The sequence below is a fragment of the Triticum aestivum genome, chromosome 6B (genome assembly GCF_018294505.1).
Source record: "Triticum aestivum cultivar Chinese Spring chromosome 6B, IWGSC CS RefSeq v2.1, whole genome shotgun sequence".
Classification (NCBI taxonomy): domain Eukaryota; kingdom Viridiplantae; phylum Streptophyta; class Magnoliopsida; order Poales; family Poaceae; genus Triticum; species Triticum aestivum.
In genome coordinates, this window is record NC_057810.1 from 523,165,119 (window position 1) to 523,188,180 (window position 23,062).

A 23,062-nucleotide genomic window follows, 5' to 3' on the forward strand; every position below is an offset into this window, starting at 1 on the left:
GAAATCTTGCAGATAGGATGTAAAAACATTGTTTCCTCGACAATTTTCTTGAGGAAAGGTTGTGTATGATACAACTAGAAGGTTTTGTCAATCCTATAAGATGCTAACAAGTATGCAAAGCTCCAGCAATCCTTCTAAGGACAGGAGTAAGCATCTCAGAGTTGTAATATATGCTTTGATGAGATGATCAAAGATTTTGGGTTTATACAAAGTTTATGAGAAACTTGTATTTCCAAAGAAGTGAGATGGAGCACTACAGAATTTCTGATGAGTATATGTTGTTGACATATTGTTGATCGGAAATGATGAAGAATTTCTGGGAAGCATATAGGGTTGTTTGAAAGGTGTTTTTCAATGGAAAACCTGTATTAAGCTACTTGAACATTGAGCATCAAGATCTATAAGGATAGATCAAAACGCTTAATAGTACTTTCAAATGAATACATGCTGTGACAAGATTTTGAAGGACTTCAAAATAGATCGGCAAAGAAGGAGTTCTTGGCTGTGTTATAAGGTGTGAGTATTGAGTAAGACTCAAGACCTAACCACGGCAAAAGAGAGAGAAAGGACGAAGGTCGTCCCATATGCTTTAGACGTAGGCTCTATAGTATGCTATGCCGTGTACCGCACCTGAAGTGTGCCTTGCCATGAGTCAGTCATGGGGTACAAGAGTGATCCAGGAATGGATCAGAGGACATCGGTCAAAGTTATCCTTAGTAACTAATGGACTAAGGAATTTTCTCGATTGTGGAGGTGGTAAAAGAGTTCGTCGTAAAGGGTTACGTCGATGCAAACTTTGATACTAATCTGGATGACTATGAGTAGTAAACCGGATTCATATAGTAGAACAGTTATTTGGAATAGCTCCAAATAGCGCGTGGCAGCTGCATCTACAAGATGACATAGAGATTTGTAAAGCACACACGGATCTGAAAGTTTCAGATCCGTTGACTAATAACCTCTCTCACAAGCAAGATATGATCAAACCCCATGGGTGTTGATTCATTACAATCACATAGTGCTGTGAACTAGATTATTGACTCTAGTGCAAGTGGGAGACTATTGGAAGTATGCCCTAGAGGCAATAATAAAATGGTTATTATTGTATTTCCTTGTTCATGATAATTGTCTATTGTTCATGCTATAATGTATTAACTGGAAACCATAATACATGTGTGAATACATAGACCACAACATGTCCCTAGTGAGCCTCTAGTTGACTAGCTTGTTGATCAATAGATGGTTATGGTTTCCTGACCATGGACATTGGATGTCATTGATAACGGGATCACATCATTAGGAGAATGATGTGATGGACAAGACCCAATCCTAAGCATAGCACAAGATCGTGTAGTTCGTTTGCTAAAGCTTTTCTAATGTCAAGTATCATTTCCTTAGACAATGATATTGTGCAACTCCGAGATACTGTAGGAATGCTTTGGGTGTACCAAATGTCACAACGTAACTAGGTGGCTATAAAGGTGCACTACAGATATCTCCGAAAGTGTCTGTTGGGTTGGCACGAATTGAGACTGGGATTTGTCACTCCGTATGCGGAGAGGTATCTCTTGGCCCACTCGGTAATGCATCATCATAATGAGCTCAATGTGACTAAGTAGTTAGTCACGGGATCATGCATTACGGAATGAGTAAAGTAACTTGCCGGTAACGAGATTGAAGGAGGTATTGGGATACCGACGATCGAATCTCGGGCAAGTAACATAACGATTGACAAAGGGAACTGTATACGGGATTGATTGAATCCCCAACATCGTGGTTCATCCGATGAGATCATCGTGGAACATGTGGGAGCCAACATGGGTATCCAGATCCCGCTGTTGGTTGTTGACCGGAGAACGTCTCGGTCATGTCTGCATGGTTCCCGAACCCGTAGGGTCTACACACTTAAGGTTCGGTGACGCTAGAGTTGTTATGGGAAATAGGATGTGGTTACCGAAGGTAGTTAGGAGTCCCGGATGTGATCCCGTACATCATGAGGAGTTCCGGAATGGTCCGGCGGTGAAGATCAATATATTGGACGAAGGGTATTGGAGTCCGGAAGTCTTCCCGGGGTACCAGGCTATGGCCAGCATGACCGAAAGGTGTTTCGGGAGCCCCGACAAGTGTCGGAGGGCCTCATGGGCCAAAGGGGAAGGGGCAAACCAGCCCACTAAGGGGTGGTGCGCCCCCCACACCCTTTCCCACATTATTTGGGGAGGTGGGGAGCCTCCATCTGGCTTGGGAGGCAATCCTCCACCTGCTTGGCTTGGGGGGGAAGTCTCCCTAGGATTTTCCCTAGGGAGATCCAATCTGCTTGGCCGCCGCCCCCTAGGGGAAACCCTAGGGCGCCTCCCCCTCTCCCCTTGCCCCTATATATAGTGGAGGGGTGGGAGGGCAGCCGCACCTCTTCCCTGGCGCAGCCCTCCCTCCTCCTACACCTCCTCCTCCATAGTGCTTGGCGAAGCCCTGCCGGAGAACCACGAGATCCATCGTCACCACGCCATCGTGCTGCTGGAGTTTTTCCCTCAACTTCTCCTCTCCCCTTTCTGGATCAAGAAGGAGGAGATGTCCCCAGGCTGTACGTGTGTTGAACGCAGAGGTTCCGTTCGTTCGGCGCTAGATCGGATCTTTCGCAATTTGAATTGCCGCGAGTACGACTCCATCATCCGCGTTCTTGTAACGCTTCCGCTTCACGATCTTCAAGGGTATGAAGATCAGCTCATCCTCTCCCTCTCTTGTTGCTAGAATCTCCATAGATTGATCTTGGTGATGCGTAGAAAATTTTGAATTTCTGCTACGTTCCCCAACATAAACTCTCTGGGTACCCCATGCGCATGGGGTCTTTTGACCCCCGTGCACACGGGGTTGTGTGAAAGCCTCTGAGTATCTCATGCGCACGAGGCTGACTTAGCTCATGCGCACGAGGTCCAACGGGCAGAAATCCCCACCCGGCCAAGAACACTATATAAAGCCCCTTCTTCCACCTCCAACCCCCAACCCTAATGTCTTGTTGAGCTCCAGCATTGCTACACCTCATTTTTCTCAATACTCTCAATCCCTCCACCCAAACTTGTTGAAACTTTGGGTATTGGGAGAGCAAGACCCGATCTACATCATGACCAAACCAAGTCGTGTTCCCCGCAACATTTCTTCCCCATTGACTTGTTACTCTTGGATCTTAGGCTCCTAGGTGGTTAGAGGTTCCTCCAGAAGCTTCCTTGCTTGTGGTGTGCTCCGGAGAAGTTTGTAAAGGTGTGGTGGTCGCCTTCAAGACCAACCCCGAGTGATTCGAGGCTCATCCGTTGGGGGTGACTCGAAGGAGACTACGGTGAGCCTTCGGTGGCGTTCTGCAAGCTTTGGCTCCGGCGCCGCTCCAAACGGAGAGTAGCTCTTCCCCAAGGAAGAGTGAACTTGGGGATAAAATTCGCGTCCTCGTCTCACTTGTGGTTAATCCTTTCCCGCACCTTACTTTGCTTTGTATGCTCGTTGGCTTGCTACTTAGATTGTTGCCTAGCACATTTAGCTTGGAGCTTGCTTGTCATATAGGTTGCATTCGCCTAGTTACATATCCAGTGAACCCTATTTATCCACTAAGCCTTAAAATTGACAAGAAAGATTAAAATTTGTAGTCTCCTATCCCCCCCCCCCCCGGTCTAGTCGACCATATCGATCCTTTCACATAGACCTGGCTCGGATGCCACAGTTGGGGAACGTAGTAATTCAAAAAAATTCCTATGGTCACGCAAGATCTATCTAGGAGATGCATAGCAACGAGAGGGGAGATTGTGTCCACGTACCCTCATAGACCGAAAGCGGAAGCGTTTAGTAACGCGGTTGATGTAGTCGAACGCCTTCACGATCCAACCGATCCAAGTACTGAACATATGGCACCTCCGTGTTCAGCACACGTTCAGCACAATGACGTCCCTCGAGCTCTTGATCCAGAGAGGGTCGAGGGAGAGTTCCATCAGCACGACAGCATGGTGACGGTGTTAATGAAGTTACCGGCGCAGGGCTTCGCCTAAGCACTACTGAAAGTGCTAGTTATCGACTAGAGGGGGGTGAATAGGTGATTTTTATGAAAGTCTTCAGAACATGGGAGTTTTGAAGATTAACAGAAGAAACAACACTATTCTTATGCAGCGGAAGGTAGACTACACTAGACAAGCCATAGTCAAGTATTCAATGAAGTGAAAGCACGAAGACTATTAGCAGCTAGGTAGTAAGGATCAGGGTGGAAGATATTATGAAGCCAATCAGAACAAGTAGTTACACAGTGAAGTCAAACAGGCAGAGCAATCAGGCAATGACTTCACAAAGACAACTGTAAGTAAGGAGAGTAAGAGATAGAACCAGTGTGTTGTGAAGACAAGGATTTGTTCGACCAGTTCCAGTTGCTATGACAACTATACGTCTGGTTAGGGAGGCTGATATTCAACTCAAAAGACCGCGTCTTCACCCTATTCCCCTTGAGCTAAGGACACACAGTCCTCACCCAATCACTCCGGTAAGTCTTCAAGGTAGACTTCCAAACCTTCATAGACTTCATTCACCGGCAATCCACAATGACTCTTGGATGCTCAGAACGTGATGCCTAACCGGCTGGAGGATTCACAGTCCTCAAGTGTAACAAGTCTTCAGATCACGCGAACAGAAAGACTTCGGTGATGCCAAACACTCTCTGGGCTCTGGGTGGTTTGGGCTTTGTCCTCGCAAGGATTCTCTCTCTCAAAGGCTTTGGAGGCGGGTTGCTCTCAAACGACAAAAGCCGTATCTAACTCTGAGCAGCCACCAATTTATGGTGTAGGGGGTGGGCTATTTATAGCCACAGGGCAACCCGACCTGATTTGTCCGAAATGACCCTGGGTCACTAAGGAACTGACACATGTCACAATGGTCAGATTTCAAACACACGTGACGGCTTGACTTGGGCTACAAGTAAAGCTGACTTATCCGACTCTGGATAAGATTTGCTCTCATTGTCTTTGCTCGAAGACATAGGATTTTGGTTGAGCATCACTTAAGTCACTCTGACTTTGTTCACTTGGACCCCACTTAACAGTGTGGTGGTTCCTATGACTCAACAAAGAAGAAAAGGAACAACAGAACTATTAAGTCTTCGCGCTCCATAATCTTCACTCAATGTCTTCTCCTGTCATAGTCTTCAATGTGAATGTCTTCATGTACCACCATTATCTTCAATGTCTTCATACATTTTTAGGGGTCATCTCCGGTAGGTAAACTGAATCAAGGAGGGACTACTACCTGTGTTATCCTGCAATTCTCACAAACACATTAGTCCCTCAACCACGTTTGTCATCAATATTCCAAAACCAAACTAGGGGTGGCACTAGATGCACTTACAATCTCCCCCTTTTTGGTGATTGATGACAAACTGGTTGAAGTTTTCAACGGGGATATAAATATGTGAAATTGTAAAGGATGAGGTATTGTCTTCGTAAGTAGCAAAGGCTCCCCCTGAAGATGTGCATATAAATAATTTGCTTTTGGAATGCAAATGCACATGGCATGTTCTACTTGTGGAGATCCTCTTCAACTTATCAAGACAAATCATCATGTATGATTCGATGTAACGAAGATAATGACACGCATAATGAAAAATGGACGTCTGCAAAATGATTTAAGTGCGGAAGTTATCATCGCATCACAAAATAACGAATAAGTAGCAGACGACCATCGAGTTTAAGTGTTACAACTCAGAGAACCAAATGTATCAAGAGCAAGAGTTGTAAACACTAGGCAAAATATAATGCAACCGCCCATATGAACCCGCTTGAAGACTATCAACTCAGAGCTTCTCCCCCTTTTGTCAGTAAGGACCAAAAAGGGTTGAAGACAGTGAGCCCCTACTCGTTCCCAGAAGGAGTAGGAGAAGATGCAGGGTTGGTGTCGAGGTTTGGCGGTGCAGACGAACTTGGAGCAGTGTCGATACGCGTTGGAGGTGGCGAAGTAGCATCGTCTTGATCATCGATCACACGAGCATTCACGGTTGCAGCAGAAGAGGAGTACTCTGAGTCTTCAAGAGATGGAGTGCGCTGCAGAACAACATTTCTGGGCGGAGTGGAATCAAACTTGAATCGTTCTGAGAAGCCATCGTCCTGAAGATCTTCCTCAGCACACATAAGTGTCAGCCCTTTCCATGTGCGTCGACAGGTTTCATGCGCGACAAAGGCATTCTTGGTTGCAAGGTTGCGAATGCGATTGACGTCAGTCATGATGCTCTGCATCTGGCGCTTGAGCCAATCATGATGCCTATCCTGCTTTTGATGCAGGCCAACGAGAAGCTCTCGGTCATTGAGAACACGAGATCGCTTTCGAGGCCGTTGAGCAATTGTGCTGTCAGTGGCTTCGGTTTGGGCACGGTGAGGTGCACGTGTAGTACCAGCCAACGGATAGACTCGAGTGGCAGCCAGCACACCTTCAATGGGCTGCGTGAAGCTCTGACAATCAATGTTATGAAGATAAAGTGGTTCCTTGTCATGCTCTGGATAGATGGCTTCAACAGACATATCGACATCTGGCAAGAAGACAATGTGGTTGCGTGTAGATGGCTGATAGTTGAAAGCAATGTGAAGCTTGATCAGACGCATGATCCATAGAGCATAGAACTTCAAGCCAAAAATGTCAGATCCTGATGCAGCAAGTTGGCGGATGAAGAAATCTTGTGCATTGAAGCATTTGCCATGAAGAATATGGAAGACCAATGTCTTCATTGCACCTTCTAGCTTAGCCTTTGGAGAATGTCCTTTGATGGGCCAGAGAGTTTGCCTTATGATCTGATATATTGTGTGTGGCAGATACTCAAGGTCTTCAACAAAGAACTCCGTAGGGTATTCTGCATCTTGAGGCAATGGCTTCATCATACTGAGCATCTGGCTCATGTCGGGTTCTGGCTTGTGAAAGATGCTTTCTACAGCTGCAGTGTGAAGCTGACAACCAGGTTCATAGAGATCACCTGGAGTGGGCAGGCCAGTAAGCTCAATGACATCAAATGCTTTGGCTTCATGATGGACATTTCCTGTCATCCACTTAAGGACCCAAGTCTTAGGATCCCTGTTGTAGCCTATGATATGAAGAGTGGCGTAGAATTGAAGCAGAAACTCTTCATTCCAGTGCTCCTTATCAGTGACGAAATGCAGTAAGCCAGACTCTTTGAAGCAATCTAGAGCTTCTTCTAAGCAGGGCAGGCCAGCTATGGCTTCAGTATCAAGGCGCATATGCGGAAATATGCGGCCTTGGTTGTACAGAATGCATGAATAGTAGCTGCACTGCTGATAACTCCAGAACCGATCAGATGAAATCTTGGGCCTGGTGTAGGGGTTCTTATCACTATCGAAGAAGGTGTTGTGTGCAATGAAGCCGTTGACATTGAAAGATCCTGGTGAAGTGGCAGTACCTGGAAATCTGGGCAGTCTTGGCTTTGGCTTCTGAACCTGAGGCCTGTGCTCGACATGGTAATCAAATTGAGGACCAGCAGCGGTCGGAGGAATCAGAATAGGCCATCTGACAGTGACAAGTTGGCCATAGTTGTATGCTTGCTCGATGGTATGTGGCCTTGGAGGCGGAACAAGAGCAGTGGCATTGACTTCAGGCTGCAGATTTGTGTTAGGTGCGGCATTGACTTTAGCTGCTTCATGGGCTTCATTGGCCACTGGTACATTGCCCACTGTAGGCTCTACATTGCCTTCGGCCATGACAACGTCATTGGCTTCAGGAATGTCATTTGTGGCAGCCTCAGGATTCTCACCCTCCACTTGAATAGCTGGAGGTTCTGGCATAAACTGGTTCTCTTCATTTACTTCTTCTTGAGTTGCAGGGGGAGTAGCGACACGCTCTTCTTCTTGTGTTGCTCCGGCTGATGCAGCCAGAGGGTCTTCAGCAGCATTGGCTTCAGACACAGGGATCGTCACAGAAGGATTGTCTTCAGGGAACACTTGACGTGCCACTGCACTTGACAAGTTGGAGCCCTCTTCTATGATGGTGGTCATGGAGACAGATGGTGTCAGGCCTTTGCGAAGCCGTTGGAATACGGGCGACGCCTTTGGTGATGGTGATGTCTCCATGTAGTTGTCATCATTGGACATGGGGCTGATGACGGGCACAGATGACGGTTGGGGTGTACTTGGTGAGTCTTGATGTGGGGTAGCTTGCTGGGGGCGATCAGCCCACGATGCATCTTGTGAGATTGGCGTCAAAGGACGACAAATACTGATAAGCTCACTATTCGTCTGAACAAGCGATGATACCGATGGGCGCTCGATCTGAGGAAGAACTTCATCATCTTCTACATTGTCTTGGGGACCAATGTCTTCAGTCGCGATAGGATCAACGACTGGAACTTCTTGTTCTTCAGGAGCCTCTGTGGAAGCAGGCTCATGTACAATCAACTGACGTTCTTGATTGTCGGATGGAGGGGGAATAAAGGCAAGGGGTTCAACAACAAGGGGCTCTGTAGGAGCAGCCCGATCTCTCTTCTTGGTTTTTCTTTTCTTGGGGGTGGTGCTTCATCAGTGGTGCGCTTGGTTTTCCGCTTCCTGGCTTCGGCTTCAGCTGCCTTGGTTTTCTTCTGTTCTGAAGCCACTGTGGAGACCTTAGGCTTCGAGCCTGTCATGCTGGCAGGGAAGACAATGCGAGGTTCTTCCCGCCTTGGAGCTTCAGTGGGGGCCACAGTAGGCTTCTTCTTTTGCTTGGCAGCCATCTTGGGGTCAATACCAGGATGCCCAAGTGCCTTGCACTTTTTAGCTTCGTTGTAAGCATGAACACATTTGGCAGCAAGAATCTTCATGCGTTCTCTTGAGCCTTTGGCTTCTTCACACTTCTTGCGAAAGGCTTCTTTAAGGTCATTCAGCATCACCTTGAATTTTTGGACATCAGCCACACTCAGCTTGGCCACATGCTTCTTGAATTGTTCCTTCTCAAAATCAATCTTGTGTTTCAGTTCAACAATTCGCTGGGCCAGAGCAAGCTCAGGAGCAATGGCGCCTTGGAAAGCAACGCTGACACCAATGGGGAGCTGAAGGTCGTCAAAGCTGAGATCTTGGTTGTCGAACCATTCATCAATGAAATTGTGCAAGATGTTCACATCAAAGAGGGGCAGATCATTGAAGATCTCCGCCTCTTGCTTGCTCTTGATCAGCTGCTCAAGGGCATCCTCACCAAATTCTTCATCTGAAGACAAAGCAATGGCTTCAGATTCATTCCTCAGAACGGCAGCTGGTGTCAGTCCTTGACTTGTCCTTGGAGCAGTTTTCTTTTGAGGCTTCTCGGTCCATTTGGAGACACGAGATTGATCTTCGGAGGTGTTGCTTGGAGCAGGAGGGGCAGTTGCCAATGGCTTCACTCGAGAAGCCTTTGGTGCAGCAATGGGTTTGGAAGCCTTAGCTTTCTTCTGCTTCTTTGGCTTAGGAGTAGGAGCTGGAGCCTCTTCAGAGTCAGCAGCATCCTCAGAATGATCCACTTTTTCACCTTGTACGGCTATGTGTGCGAGGAGGCCTTCGAAGTTGTATAAGGGGCCGATTGTGTTCTCATTGGCTTCACGGGTGCCATCTTCCCGTGGAGAGGATGGACCAGGGTTGAAGTCAAGTCCGAATTCCTTCTTGTTCTGCACAGCTGAGTCTTTGGCATACTGGTAATTTCGCTTGAAGAGATGGTCTTCGCGACACCATAGCAGAGAAGAATGGTCAGCATTCTCTGGCTCTGATCCGCAAACCATGCAAGGATAGAAGCCTTGCTCAATGGCTTCAGCTTGGGTTCTGGGTTGAAGATTTTTATACAGAATATCACCCCAGGGTGCCTTGATGGAATTCTTCTCTGCATATTCTTGAGTGACAAATCGGTACTTGAACCACTCTTCAGCCCAGTATCTTCGGATCCATTGGATGCGATTCTTGCGACCAGTATAGGTTTCCTCAGGGTCCATTTTGTATAGCTCATCCAAATCTGATGGCAAATCCTTGGAAGTGTTTCCACGACGCTTTCTGCCACCCTTCCTTGCTGGTTTCTCAGTAGCCATGAAGCTTAACCTGAAAGGCTTCAGAACTTGCAAAGGCTTCTTGCGGCTAGTCAAACAAGAACTTGCTTCAGGTGAATTGATGTGACTCTGCAAGAATTCTGCAAACGAATGCAGACTATGAGAACCAAGGGGTTCTCCCATGGACATGTACCTGCGACAGCATTAAAGGTGCGAGGGAAGGGGAAGAGGTCATATGCATTCTCAGAAGATTTTGACGATAAATCAGTTTGAAGACATTGACCTCATATCGCGAAGACATTCACTTATATGATGAGAGTTGGTTCCAGAGTTGTACAAATCCAAGAATAAGTACAAGTGAGGAATCTAACTTGTGAAGAAGCATAAGTGAATATACTAGGCAATATACGAGATGCAGAAAGAGATAGATTCATGTTCGAAGATCAAGAAACCACTTTTGGTAGGAAGGGATGAATCTATCAGATCAAAAAGACAGTAAAAAAGAGTTTTAATTACCACAGGAAGAACTGCTAGACGGAGGGAAGGTTGAGGCCGAGCAGTTCAATCTCTCGTGCCCTAACTTGGCGATGAGAGACAGCTACGGTGGCGGCGGAGAAGATGAGGTCCGCGGCTGGCGTGAGGACGGCGTCGGAGAAGTCGCAGCAGCTAAGCGCTTCGTCATCGGCGTCGTCGAGTGCTAGCGGTGGCGCTAGGGTTTTCGGGAGGTGGCGAGGTGGAAGAAAAGTTTTTGACCGCGATGGGATGTGCATTTATAAGGAAAGGGACAACACAGCGTAATTACGCAGGTGCCCCTGGCGATTCGCATTTGAATGACACGTGGCGTGCATGCAACTCCTAGGTAGTTGTTCCATGTTCCCACGCACGCCTGGATTGTCGGGGCGGTCGTTCCGAATTCTTCGGACTTCCGGTAATAAAGATAGCGCATTTAAAACTGACATAAATGTTTGTCAGATTGGCTTCAGCTGACAAGGTTCAGTGAAGACAATCGACAGTTTTCAATAGAATGCATATGATTTGGACAGATAGAGTTGAGGTAGAAGCATAGATAGGTTAGGGTCCGATCACATTCACCTAGATCAAAAGATTCAACACGAAGTCATAACTATAAGTGAATGTTGTGGAGGACAGAACACAAATAGTATGCAACCAGTTTAAGGCCAAATCAATCATATGAAGATAAGTTCGAATATAAGTCAGAAATAAAGACAACTCAGTTATGAAGACTATGCAAACATAACGCCAAGAGAAGCACTTCAAACAAAAGTTTGGTGGTGGCGTTACCCACCGTATAGGAAGTATTAGACCCAGACACGGCGCACAATTATCGTGGCGCTCCGAAGTCAAATTCCGCATTAATGTATTCACACTTGGAATGTATGTCTTCATTGATTGAAGATATACGTTACTTCGTGTGTTGCACATCTAAGTCATCAAAATGCATAAGTGTTAGGATGTGTGTCCCATTCACAGGACATTCGAGGATTCCAAGATATTTAGCTCACACCGCAACTTGCAAAACCTTTTCTCATCCAAGGGCTTAGTGAAGATATCAGCCAACTGCTCTTCTGTCTTGACGTGGATGATATCAATGTCTTCCTTCATAACATGATCTCTGAGGAAGTGATGACGAATCTCAATATGCTTTGTCTTCGAGTGCTGAACTGGATTGTTGGCAATCTTGATGGCACTCTCATTGTCGCAGTAGAGAGGCACATTCTTCAGGTGTATACCATAGTCCTTGAGAGTTTGCTTCATCCAGAGAAGCTGAGCACAGCAAGATCCAGCAGCAATGTATTCGGATTCAGCAGTGGAGAGAGATACACAGTTCTGCTTCTTTGAAGACCAACAGACAAGTGATCGTCCCAGAAAGTGACATGTGCCTGATGTGGACTTGCGATCAACCTTGTCACCAGCATAATCAGCATCTGAGAATCCAACTAGATCAAACTCTGAGCCCTTTGGATACCATAATCCTAGTGTTGGGGTGTAAGCCAAATATCGAAGTATTCGCTTCACAGCTAAGTGATGCGATTCCTTTGGTGCCGCTTGGAATCGGGCACACATGCAAACACTAAGCATTATATCTGGCCTAGATGCACATAAATAAAGCAAAGAACCAATCATGGAGCGGTATACCTTTTGGTCGAATTCTTTACCATTGTCGTCGGGACCCAGATGACTTTTGGTTGGCATTGGCGTCGTGTATCCTTTGCAGTCTTGCATTCCAAACTTCTTCAGGCAATCTTTGAGATATTTTTCTTGAGAGATGAAGATGCCGTTGCGTTGCTGACGGATTTGGAGACCCAGAAAGAACTTCAGTTCACCCATCATGGACATCTGATATTGCTCTTGCATCATATGACCAAACTCATCACTGTATTTCTTGTTGGTGCAGCCGAAGATAATGTCATCCACATATATTTGGCACACAAACAGTTCACCGTCATAAGTCTTCGTGAAGAGAGTAGGGTCCAGTGAACCAGGTTTGAAGCCTTTGCTCTTCAGGAAGTCCTTGAGCGTATCATACCAAGCGCGAGGGGCTTGTTTGAGGCCATACAGTGCCTTGTTGAGCTTGTACACCATATCAGGATGTTTTGGATCTTCAAAGCCAGGAGGTTGTGCAACATATACTTCTTCTTCTATCTTTCCATTGAGAAAAGCACTCTTCACATCCATTTGATATAGGAGAATGTTGTGATGATTTGCATAGGCAAGCAGTATGCGAATAGCTTCAAGCCTTGCCACAGGAGCAAAAGTTTCATCAAAGTCAATCCCTTCCACTTGAGTGTAGCCTTGAGCAACTAGACGAGCTTTGTTTCTGACCACTTGACCATGTTCATCTTGCTTGTTGCGATATATCCATTTGGTGCCAATGATATTGTGCTTCCGAGGATCAGGACGCTTGACCAGTTCCCACACATTGTTCAACTCAAACTGTTGGAGCTCTTCTTGCATGGCTTGAATCCATTCAGGTTCCATGAAGGCTTCAGTCGCTTTCGTGGGTTCTGAGATTGAGACGAATGCAAAGTGTCCACAGAAATTGGTGAGTTGTGTTGCTCTTTGTGTGGCTCTTGAACGAGTGAGTGGACCAGGTGCATTGAGGCTATCAATCATCTTCTCAATTTGTACTTCATTTGCAACACGAGGATGAGCAGGACGAAGATTTTGCTCTTGCTGATCATTGTCATCGTTTGTGGAATTGTCTTCAGGCTGAGCATTGTCTTCAGATTGATCAGGTGCAGAAATGACAAGTTCCTCTTCAGACAGACTCTCAGAGGGTATGATTTCGCCAGTTCCCATTTGCTTGATTGACTCACTAGGGGATAATTCATCTAGCACATTTGGCAGGTGCTCTCTTTGCGAGCCGTTAGTTTCATCGAACCGCACATCCACATTTTCAACCACTTTATAGTGAAAGAGGTTGAAGACTCTGTAGGAGTGCGAATCCTTTACGTAACCAAGCATAAAACCTTCATGTGCTTTCGGTGCAAATTTTGAAGTGTGATGAGGATCCTTGATCCAGTACCTAGCACCAAATACTTTGAGGTAACTTACGTTTGGCTTCTTACCAGTTAGGAGCTCATAGGAAGTTTTCTTCAGAAGCTTGTGAAGATAAACACAGTTGATGATGTGGCATGCAGTGTCAATGGCTTCAGGCCAGAACTTTCGTGGAGTCTTGTACTCATCAAGCATCGTTCGAGCCATCTCAATAAGAGTTCTGTTCTTGCGCTCTGCGATGCCATTCTGCTGAGGTGTTTAAGGAGATGAGAACTCATGAGTGATACCCATGGTATCCAGGTAGAGATCGAGGCCGGTGTTCTTGAACTCAGTGCCGTTGTCGCTTCTAATGTGCTTGATCTTGACACCGTAGTTCGTCATGGCACGGTTGGCAAAGCGTCTGAAGACATCTTACACTTCAGTCTTGTAGAGGATTATATGCACCCAAGTGTATCGAGAGTAATCATCAACAATGACGAAGCTATAGAGGCAGGTAGTAGCATTGAGAGTGGAATAGTGAGTAGGGACAAATAAGTCCATGTGCAGCAGCTCGAAGGGTTGACACGTGGTCATGATAGTCTTCGAGGGATGCTTGGCTCTTGTCATCTTTCCGGCTTCGCAGGCGCCACATAAATGATCCTTCTTGAACTTGATGCCTTCGATGCCCACAACGTGCTTCTTCTTCGCGAGAGTGTGCAAGTTCCTCATGCTAGCATGCCCTAGCCTTCGATGCCAAAGCCAGCATTCTGAAGCTTTTGCAAGAAGACGTACGACCATCTGTGGACCTGCTGAGAAATCTACCATATACAGATCATTTTTCGATATCCTTCAAAGACTAGAGACTTGTCAGGTTCCATCAGTACAAGGCAGCGAAATTTTCCAAATAGCACAATCATGTTTAAATCACAAAGCATTGAGACAGACATTAAGTTGAATCCAAGGGATTCAACAAGCATCACTTTGTCCATGTACTGATTGTCGTGGTTCTAAGTCTGACAGTAGTGTAGGGGGGGTACTAAGGAGAGGCAAGATCCTAGCTATGGAGTAGTTGTGCACACAAGAGTTTTATGAGTTCTGGCCCTTCTCGGAGGAAGTAACAGCCCTACGTCTCGGTGCCCGGAGGCGGTCGACTGGATTATATGTGTGAGAGTTACAGGGGTGCGAACCCTTCTACCAGCGGAGGGGGTGGCTTATATAGAGGATGCCAAGACCCCAGCCAACCCACGTAGCGGAGGGTTAAAGTACATTAAGGCCTGGCGTTACTGGTAACGCTCTACATAAAGTGTCATCATGATCATAAAGATACTTAATTACAGACCATTTGGATACATAGTAGATCTTGAACTCCTGGTGGTCGAGTGAGTCTTCATGGTCGAGTGTCTTCAAGTGCGTCGAGTGTCTTCCAGTCAGTCGAGTGGAGTCCCTCTAGGTCGACTGGAAGATGGCTTCATCTAAAGATGTCCTCGGGGAGGGTACCTTGGACAGGTTCATGACCCTACCCTAGGTACATGACTTCATCATTAGCCCCCAAATGGATCGAGGTTTGAGTGAGGAAGGAGTTGAGAATTCTTCCGACTCCTCTTGCTATGCTATGAGTATGTCTTGTTCTGGATCAAATGACCATAGGTGATGGCATCAACTTCTTTTTCAGTCGCCTTGATCCATTCTGGATATAGGTCGAGTGATCTTTCTATACTTGGAGATCCCCGAGCGACAGATCAGAGGAAATCTTCGATCTGACAAGTTGCCCTGCTCTCCGCAGATTTAGTGGGATCTGAATTTTCGGGAAGCGCGCGGGGCGGAGGAAGCCGTAGTACTCGGATGGGATAAGGCAGGGATGCCTCGATTTCTGTGCCACCTTTTTCGCCACGTATCGCGTGTGCGACTGTTGCGGGATTTGACAGGATCGCCCGGGCCTACCAGTCAGCCACTCAGAAGAGACTTCATATAAGGCGCCGGACGGGGGGTTTTCAAACAGTGCGCCCCCAATCTCCTCTTCCTCCTCGAGTCCACCCGCTTCGTTTGCTTCCGCCTCCGCCCCGCTGCTCCTTGCGTGCCTTGTCGGCGATGATGGTGAAGGAAAAGACTGCTGCCTTGGAGCGGGTGAAGAAGGCGACGGCGAAGGCGAAGGGAAGAGCGCCCAGTCGGGGTGGCTCCTCGTTGCAGTCCGGCCTGCCGCAAGGCTGGATCCAGGGAGATTGGATCCGCTCGACCATCACGCAGAAGGATCTCGACGACCTGGCCAACGAGGGACTGATCCCCCATGGGTCAGTGAGGCTTCCGGGGAAGGAGTGGCAGCCGCAACCTCAGGAGGGTGAGTGCGTCCTCCTAGCCACCCATGTAGATCGCGGTTTTTCTCTGCCACCGAATCTTTTCTTCCGGGGGTTTCTGAACTTTTTTGGTGCACAACTCCATCACTTCACGCCCAACTCCATTGCCTACCTTGCTGCTTTCGTGTCTTTGTGCGAAAACTTCCTGGGTTGTCGGCGCACTGGGGCCTCTTCAAACACATTTTCACTTGTCGCTCCCAGACGGTGAGAAAGGCTAGCCCGAATGACGAGAGAACCCAAGTTATTTAGATGTGCGGGTGTCTCGGGGTTCAAATGAGGAGTAAGAGTGCCTTTCCAGCCGTGACCCTTCCCGAGTCAGTTCGAGGGTGGCAGTCGACCTGGTTCTACTGCCAAGACCAGTCGACGCCAGGGTAGTCAACTGGTCTCCCTCCGTTCTCCATGGACCGAGCGAACAAGCCATCTTCTTTGAAGGTGCTCCCGGAGGAGAAGGCTCAGGTTAGGATGTTGATGGAGCGCGTGGTCTAGCTTATTCGCGACGGAGTGAAAGGCATGGATCTTCTAGAGGTTTTCCTTCGACGGCGCATTCAACCACTTCAGTATCGAAGGCATCCAATGTGGTTGTACTCTGGTCCCGAAGACACCTCTCGGGTCCACCCGGAGGAGGTCGATGATGTCACTCTGGAGAGGTGGATGACCGCCATCACAGGGAACAGGGACAATCCTCGTGGAGCCAGGAGGATCCCGCCACTCGACCAGTCCTACGAACTGGACAAGGTTTGACTACATTCTTCCGACTGTGCTTCTTGTTTTCTTCATTCCGCTTTGTTGCAATCCAGTCGACTGAAATTTTGTTTGTTATCTCCCAGATCACTACCGAGATGTACTCGATGCCCAATAGGGCGCAAGAACAGACTGAAGAAGAAGAAGGAAGCGGAGGCGAAAGCCAGGAGGAGTGGAAGTCGAATGGCGACGAGGGTGATGAAGATGCTGGTTCTGAAGAGGAAGAGGAGGAGGAGGAGGAGGAGGCAGTCGAGCCTCCTCGCACTGAAAGACGGTCCAAGCTCGCCCACGACCCTACAGTCGAGCGCGGCAAGGGAGTCGTGCCTGCTGGGCAATCGACAAAATGCCCTCGGACGACTTTTCCGGCGCCGACTGAGAAAGCGTCGAAGCAACCCCGAGCGGCACCGACAAAACCGGCGAAGGCCTTACCGAAGATGAGGATGGAGATTCTGACTGTTTCTGGGTAATAGCATAACTCATGTTTTCCCATTTGATATGGATATATTCTTGGTCGACCCGATCGCTGACCGACTGAATTCTGAAATCGCAGTGCTGCTACTTCTAAGACTTCAGCCAGGCATGAGGACCAAGAGATGGAGGATGCTGCTACTTCCCATCCTGGTATGGTCTGCGCAGTTTCACTTTCGGTCGATTGGATCTTCATTTTTGACTTTGAACTTTTTCTGCAGCTCCACCTAGCGTTATCATCGATCTCCCTGACGATGACGATGAAGCGCCACTGAGGCCGAGGAGGAGCAGGAAGGCGACTGCTGGCAAGACTGCTCAGGTTGCGTCAACACCTGAACTATTGGTTCCGGAGGGGAGCAATGTTGCTCGGGCTACCGTGTCCTTTGCGGAGCCGTTAACGAGTGCCCGTCCTCCGTCGTCGAGTGCTGATCCACCTTCTCTCTTCTCCACCTACCACGTCCCGGAGGACCAAGCAGGCACTGCCAAGGAAGCCATACGCCAAGCGGGGATCATGATGGAGCAGGTGAAGGCGATCCGAGCCGCCAGCCAAGCAGCTTACAACGCGAGTTCAGCTCTTCAGAGCAACGTCCAGGCTAGTTGAACACCGACTGAAAAATCTTTAATGTTTGTCATGCACCCGCTTGGTGTGTTGATTGGAATGTTTGGATTAGTGGGGGCAGGCTGAGTGCACCCACTGGGTGTAGTCCCCGAGACTACGGTGGACTGCTGGCAGTCGACTGTAGTCTTTATGTCTTGAACCTCTTTTTTCTACTTGCTTCGCTCGAGCTGGCGAGTGGAATTATAGAACCGGTGGGGGCACTCTGACTGCACCCGCTGGGTGTAGTCCCCAAGACCATGGTCGACTGCTGGTAGTCGGCTATGTTCTGAAGAATTCTTCATTTTTTTTGTCTAACTGCTGGCAGTTAGCTGTTTCCGGTCGACTGATCGATCCGAGCCGGTAGAACCAGTGGGGGCACTCTGAGTGCACCCGCTGGGTGTAGTCCCCGAGACTACAGTTGAGTATTTTGATTCGGCTGTAGTCTTAGAAGTGCTACGATTTTTCTCTTAGTAACTCGGAAGTGATCTATCTTTGATGTCTGTCGACTGATCTTTCACAGAAATCTTATGACCTTGTTTCTCGTTATACTGAGCTGGAGAACAAGCATATCCAGCTTGAACTTGATCTGAAGCTTGTCCATGAGAACTTCACGAAGTCGAAGGAGGAGGCAAAAGGTATGTTTCGTGAGAATCTTGACGACTGTCCTTATTTTTGTCCATTTTTGAGTCTGATCTCACTGTCGTTTTGCAGATAAACTGAAGGATGCTCTGAAGAAGAAGGACCTTGACCTTGCCGAGGCGCAGAAAGCTGCTTCGGACAAGACGAAGCTTGTCGAAGAGAAGTTGGCTTCGATCAGTAAACTTGAAGAGGAGAATGCCACTCTGAAAGTTGCTCTCGACGTGGCCAACAAGGAGGTCACCCAACAGAAGCGTGAGAAGCTAGCCCTGAGTGACAAAGCTAGCGAACTGGCGGGAAAGAAGAATGACTTGGAGGATTATCTGGGAGGGCTCGCCAAGAAGTTATTCCTTATGCTCGAAGGTAACCCCTTATATCCGACTAGTGATCACTGACTTTGTGGGAACATTAGCTTATCCTTGGATCGCATCCACAGAATTCTGCCAAAATTTTGAAGAGGAGACTAGTCGAGTGGAGACTGGCTTGGATCCCATCAACTCTCCCGTGAAGGACGAAGCTGCTATGAACGTGCTCCGTCTCGAGTCTCGCGTTGCTGCTGTGGTTGACTATCTGGCGAGATTGAAGGCCACAACATCGCGCATTGACACAGCACTCTGGCCGGAAGAAACACTTCAGAATGACCTCGAGTCTCTGATGACTCGACTGAACGAAGTTCCAAGTCGAGTGCAAGAATGGAAGAAGTCTTCCGCCAGGTGTGGCACCGACGTTGCCCTGTCTCTAGTCCATGTTCACTGCAAGGAAGCGAGAGAAGACAAGCTGGTGTCTCTCAAGGTGGCCAATACCAGGAAGCATGACTTCCATTCTTTCATGGAGACCTTCATCGCTGCAGCCACTCGGATCACAGACGGAATCAACCTGGACGAGTTTGTTGCGCCTTCCAGCCCTCCGCGGGAGGGGTAAAAAACTTCTATGCTTGATGCTTTGAATTTGCCTCGGAATGCCGAGTGATTTTTGTAATCGATAAACCTTAACAGGCTTGATGCCTGAGCACTTTTGGATCCATAGGACGTTATCCGTACATGGTTTACCATTGAATATGTTTGCTTCTGCCTTCAAACGATCATCATCCTTTGCTTGGAATATATTCTAGTGTCTGTGATGCTCTTTTGCAGGTAGGGACGAAGCACAATTCGCAATCGACTTGTACTCGTCATGCTTAGGCGAGCACTGGGCTGCAGCTAAGCCCCCGAGTGGGAGTTTTGCTCACCACTCGGTAGGATTTCAAAAACTTAGGAGAGCACTGGGCTGCAACTAAGCCCCCGAGTGGGAGGTTTGTTCTCCACTCGGTAGGATTTTAGAAACTTAGGCGAGCACTGGGGCTGCAGCTAAGCCCCCGAGTGGGAGGTTTGCTCTCCACTCGGTAGGATTTTATTAACTTAGGCGAGCACTGGGCTGCAGCTAAGCCCCCCGAGTGGGAGGTTTGCTCTCCACTCGGTAGGATTTTAGAAACTTAGGCGAGCACTGGGCTGCAGCTAAGCCCCCGAGTGGGAGGTTTGCTCTCTACTCGGTAGGATTTTAGAAACTTAGGCGAGCACTGGGTTGCAGCTAAGCCCCCGAGTGGGAGGTTTGCTCTCCACTCGGTAGGATTTTAGAAACTTAGGCGAGCACTGGGCTGCAGCTAAGCCTCCGAGTGGGAGGTTTGCTCTCCACTCGGTAGGATTTTAGAAACTTAGGTGAGCACTGGGCTGCAGCTAAGCCCCCGAGTGGGAGGTTTACTCTCCACTCGGTAGGATTTTCGTGGCGTAGATTTGGAGGAGAAGGTAGCAGTCGACCTACGCTTCGTCCTCCTTGCAGAGCGCACGTTGTATTTGTGGCGTAGCTCGGAAGGAGAAGGCAGGAGTCGACCTGCGCTTCGTCCTCCTTGCGGAGCGCACGTTGTATTTGTGGCGTAGCTCGGAAGGAGAAGGCAGGAGTTGACCTGTGCTTCGTCCTCCTTGCGGAGCGCACGTTGTCTTTTATACTTAGGCGAACACTAGGTTGCAGCTAAGCCTCCGAGTGGAAGGCTGGCTTACCACTCGGTAGGATTTTCAAAAACTTAGGCGAGCACTGGGCTGCAGCTAAGCCCCCGAGTGGGAGGTTTGCTCTCCACTCGGTAGGATTTTGTTTAAACTTAGGCGAGTACTTGGACTGCAGCTAAGCCTCCGAGTGGAAGGCTGGCTTACCACTCAGTAGGATTTTGTTTAAACTTAGGCGAAACGGATTCGCAGCTAAGCCTCTGAGTGGAAGGCTGGCTTACCACTCTGTAGGATTTTTTACAAACTTAGGCGAAACGGATTCGCACCTAAGCCACCCACTGGGGACTGATTTATGTGAACAAAAGTAATAACAACCACTGGAAAAATTATGAAACTCTTGTCTTTGATAAATAAACTACAGAAGTACTTTTATTACAACTCATCCGAGTGAATACTTAAGTATAAAAGGGGCGGAGCAGATCCGCATTCCAAGCTCGTGGCTCGTCAATCTGGCGATCGACGTTGTAAAGGCGGTATGCTCCATTGTGGAGAACTTTGGAAACAATGAAGGGGCCTTCCCAAGTAGGGGCGAGTTTGTGTGGTTTCAGTTGGTCCACTCGGAGGACCAAGTCTCCTTCTTGGAAGGCTTGGCTCTTCACATTTCTGGTGTAGAATCGACGCAAGTCTTGCTGGTAGATGGTCGATCGGATCATGGCCATCTCTCTTTCTTCTTCCAGAAGGTCGACTGCGTCCTGCCAGGCTTGTTCTGCTTCAGCTTCAGAGTAGAGCTCGACTCGCGGTGCATTGTGAAGCAGGTCACTTGGCAGAACCGCCTTAGCTCCGTAGACCCGAAAGAACGGAGTCCTCCCAATCGACCGATTTGGAGTAGTCCTCAATCCCCAAAGAACTGATGGAAGTTCGTCGACCCACGCGCCTGCTGCGTGCTTGAGGTCGCGCATCAACCGGGGTTTCAGTCCTTTGAGAATTAGGCCGTTTGCTCTTTCTGCTTGTCCATTCGACTGGGGGTGGGCGACTGAAGCGTAGTCGACTCGTGTGCCTTGGGAAGCGCAGAAAGCTTTGAATTGATCGGAGTCGAAGTTTGACCCATTATCAGTGATGATGCTATGCGGAACTCCATATCTGAATATTAATTCTCTGATGAAGCTGATGGCAGTGCCAGCATCAAGATTTTTAATGGGCTTGGCCTCGATCCACTTGGTGAACTTGTCGACTGCCACCAGTACATGGGTGAAGCCGCTCCTGCCAGTTCTCAGCGGTCCAACCATATCTAAACCCCAAACAGCGAAAGGCCAGACAATCGGGATGGTCTTCAAGGCTGAGGAGTGTTTGTGTGACATGTTGGAGTAGAACTGACATCCTTCACACTTGTCGACTATCTCTTTCGCCATTTCATTTGCTCTGGGCCACTAAAAACCCGCTCGGTATCCTTTAGCCATGATGGTCCGAGAGGACGCATGATGGCCACAGGTCCCCGAGTGGATGTCATTGAGAATCATTCGACCCTCTTCCAGTGTTATGCATTTCTGGCTGACTCCAGTCGTACTTTCTCTGTACAACTGTCCCCTCATGACAGTAAAGGCTTTGGATCGACGGATGACCTCTCGAGCCTCTTCTTCATTCTCTGGGAGCTCTTTCCTTAGAATATACGCGATATAGGGCACTGTCCAGTCGGGAGTGATAACCAGAACTTCCATGATTAAGTCGACCACAGCTGGTACCTCGACTTCAGTCGGATCTGTGGCTCTTTTTGGCTGCGGGGTTTCTTCAGTGAAAGGATCTTCTTGAACTGACGGCGTGTGAACATGCTCCGAAAACACGCCACTCGGGATGGCTTCTCTTTTGGAACCTATCTTCGCCAAGTCATCGGCTGCTTGATTTTTCAGTCGGGGGACGTGATGGAGCTCTAATCCCTCAAATTTCTTCTCCAGCTTTCTGACCGCATTGCAGTAACCAGTCATGGCTGGGCTTCTGATGTCCCACTCCTTCATCCCTTGGTTAACCACTAAATCCGAGTCGCCGTAGACCATGAGGTGACGGACGCCGAGTGAAATGGCCATACGCAACCCATACAAGAGTGCTTCGTATTCTGCTTCATTGTTGGAAGAATCAAAGTGAATCTGGAGTACATATCTGAGATTATCTCCTCGGGGGGAAACCAACATTACCCCGGCACCGGAACCATTCAGCATTTTAGAGCCATCAAAAAACATAGTCCAGTGCTTCGAGTGAACTTGAGTTGGTAACTGCTGTTTAGTCCACTCGGCGAGGAAATCTGCTATTGCTTGGGACTTGATAGCTTTCTTTGCCTCAAATCTGATATCCAGGGGAAGAAGTTCAATCGCCCATTTTGCCACTCGGCCAGTTGCATCTATGTTGCGCAGAATCTCTGATAAGGGGGCGTCGCTGATGACTGTAATGATATGGTCAGAGAAGTAGAGAGCAACTTTCTTCGTGGTCACATAAATCCCATATACAAGCTTCTGATGATGAGGGTATCGTTGCTTTGATGGGGTCAAGACTTCAGAAATGTAATATACTGGGCGCTGAACTTTGAAGGCTTTCCCTTCTTCTTCCCGCTCGACCGTAAGTACAGTACTGACGACTTGTCCTGTGGCTGCAATGTAAAGCAGCAAAGGCTCTTTGCTGATCGGGGCAGCAAGCACCGGCTGGGTGGAAAGCAGGGTTTTTAACTCTGCAAACGCTGCGTCAGCTTCAGGAGTCCACTCGAACTTGTCTGACTTCTTCATCAGTCGGTAAAGAGGCAATGCCTTCTCACCGAGAC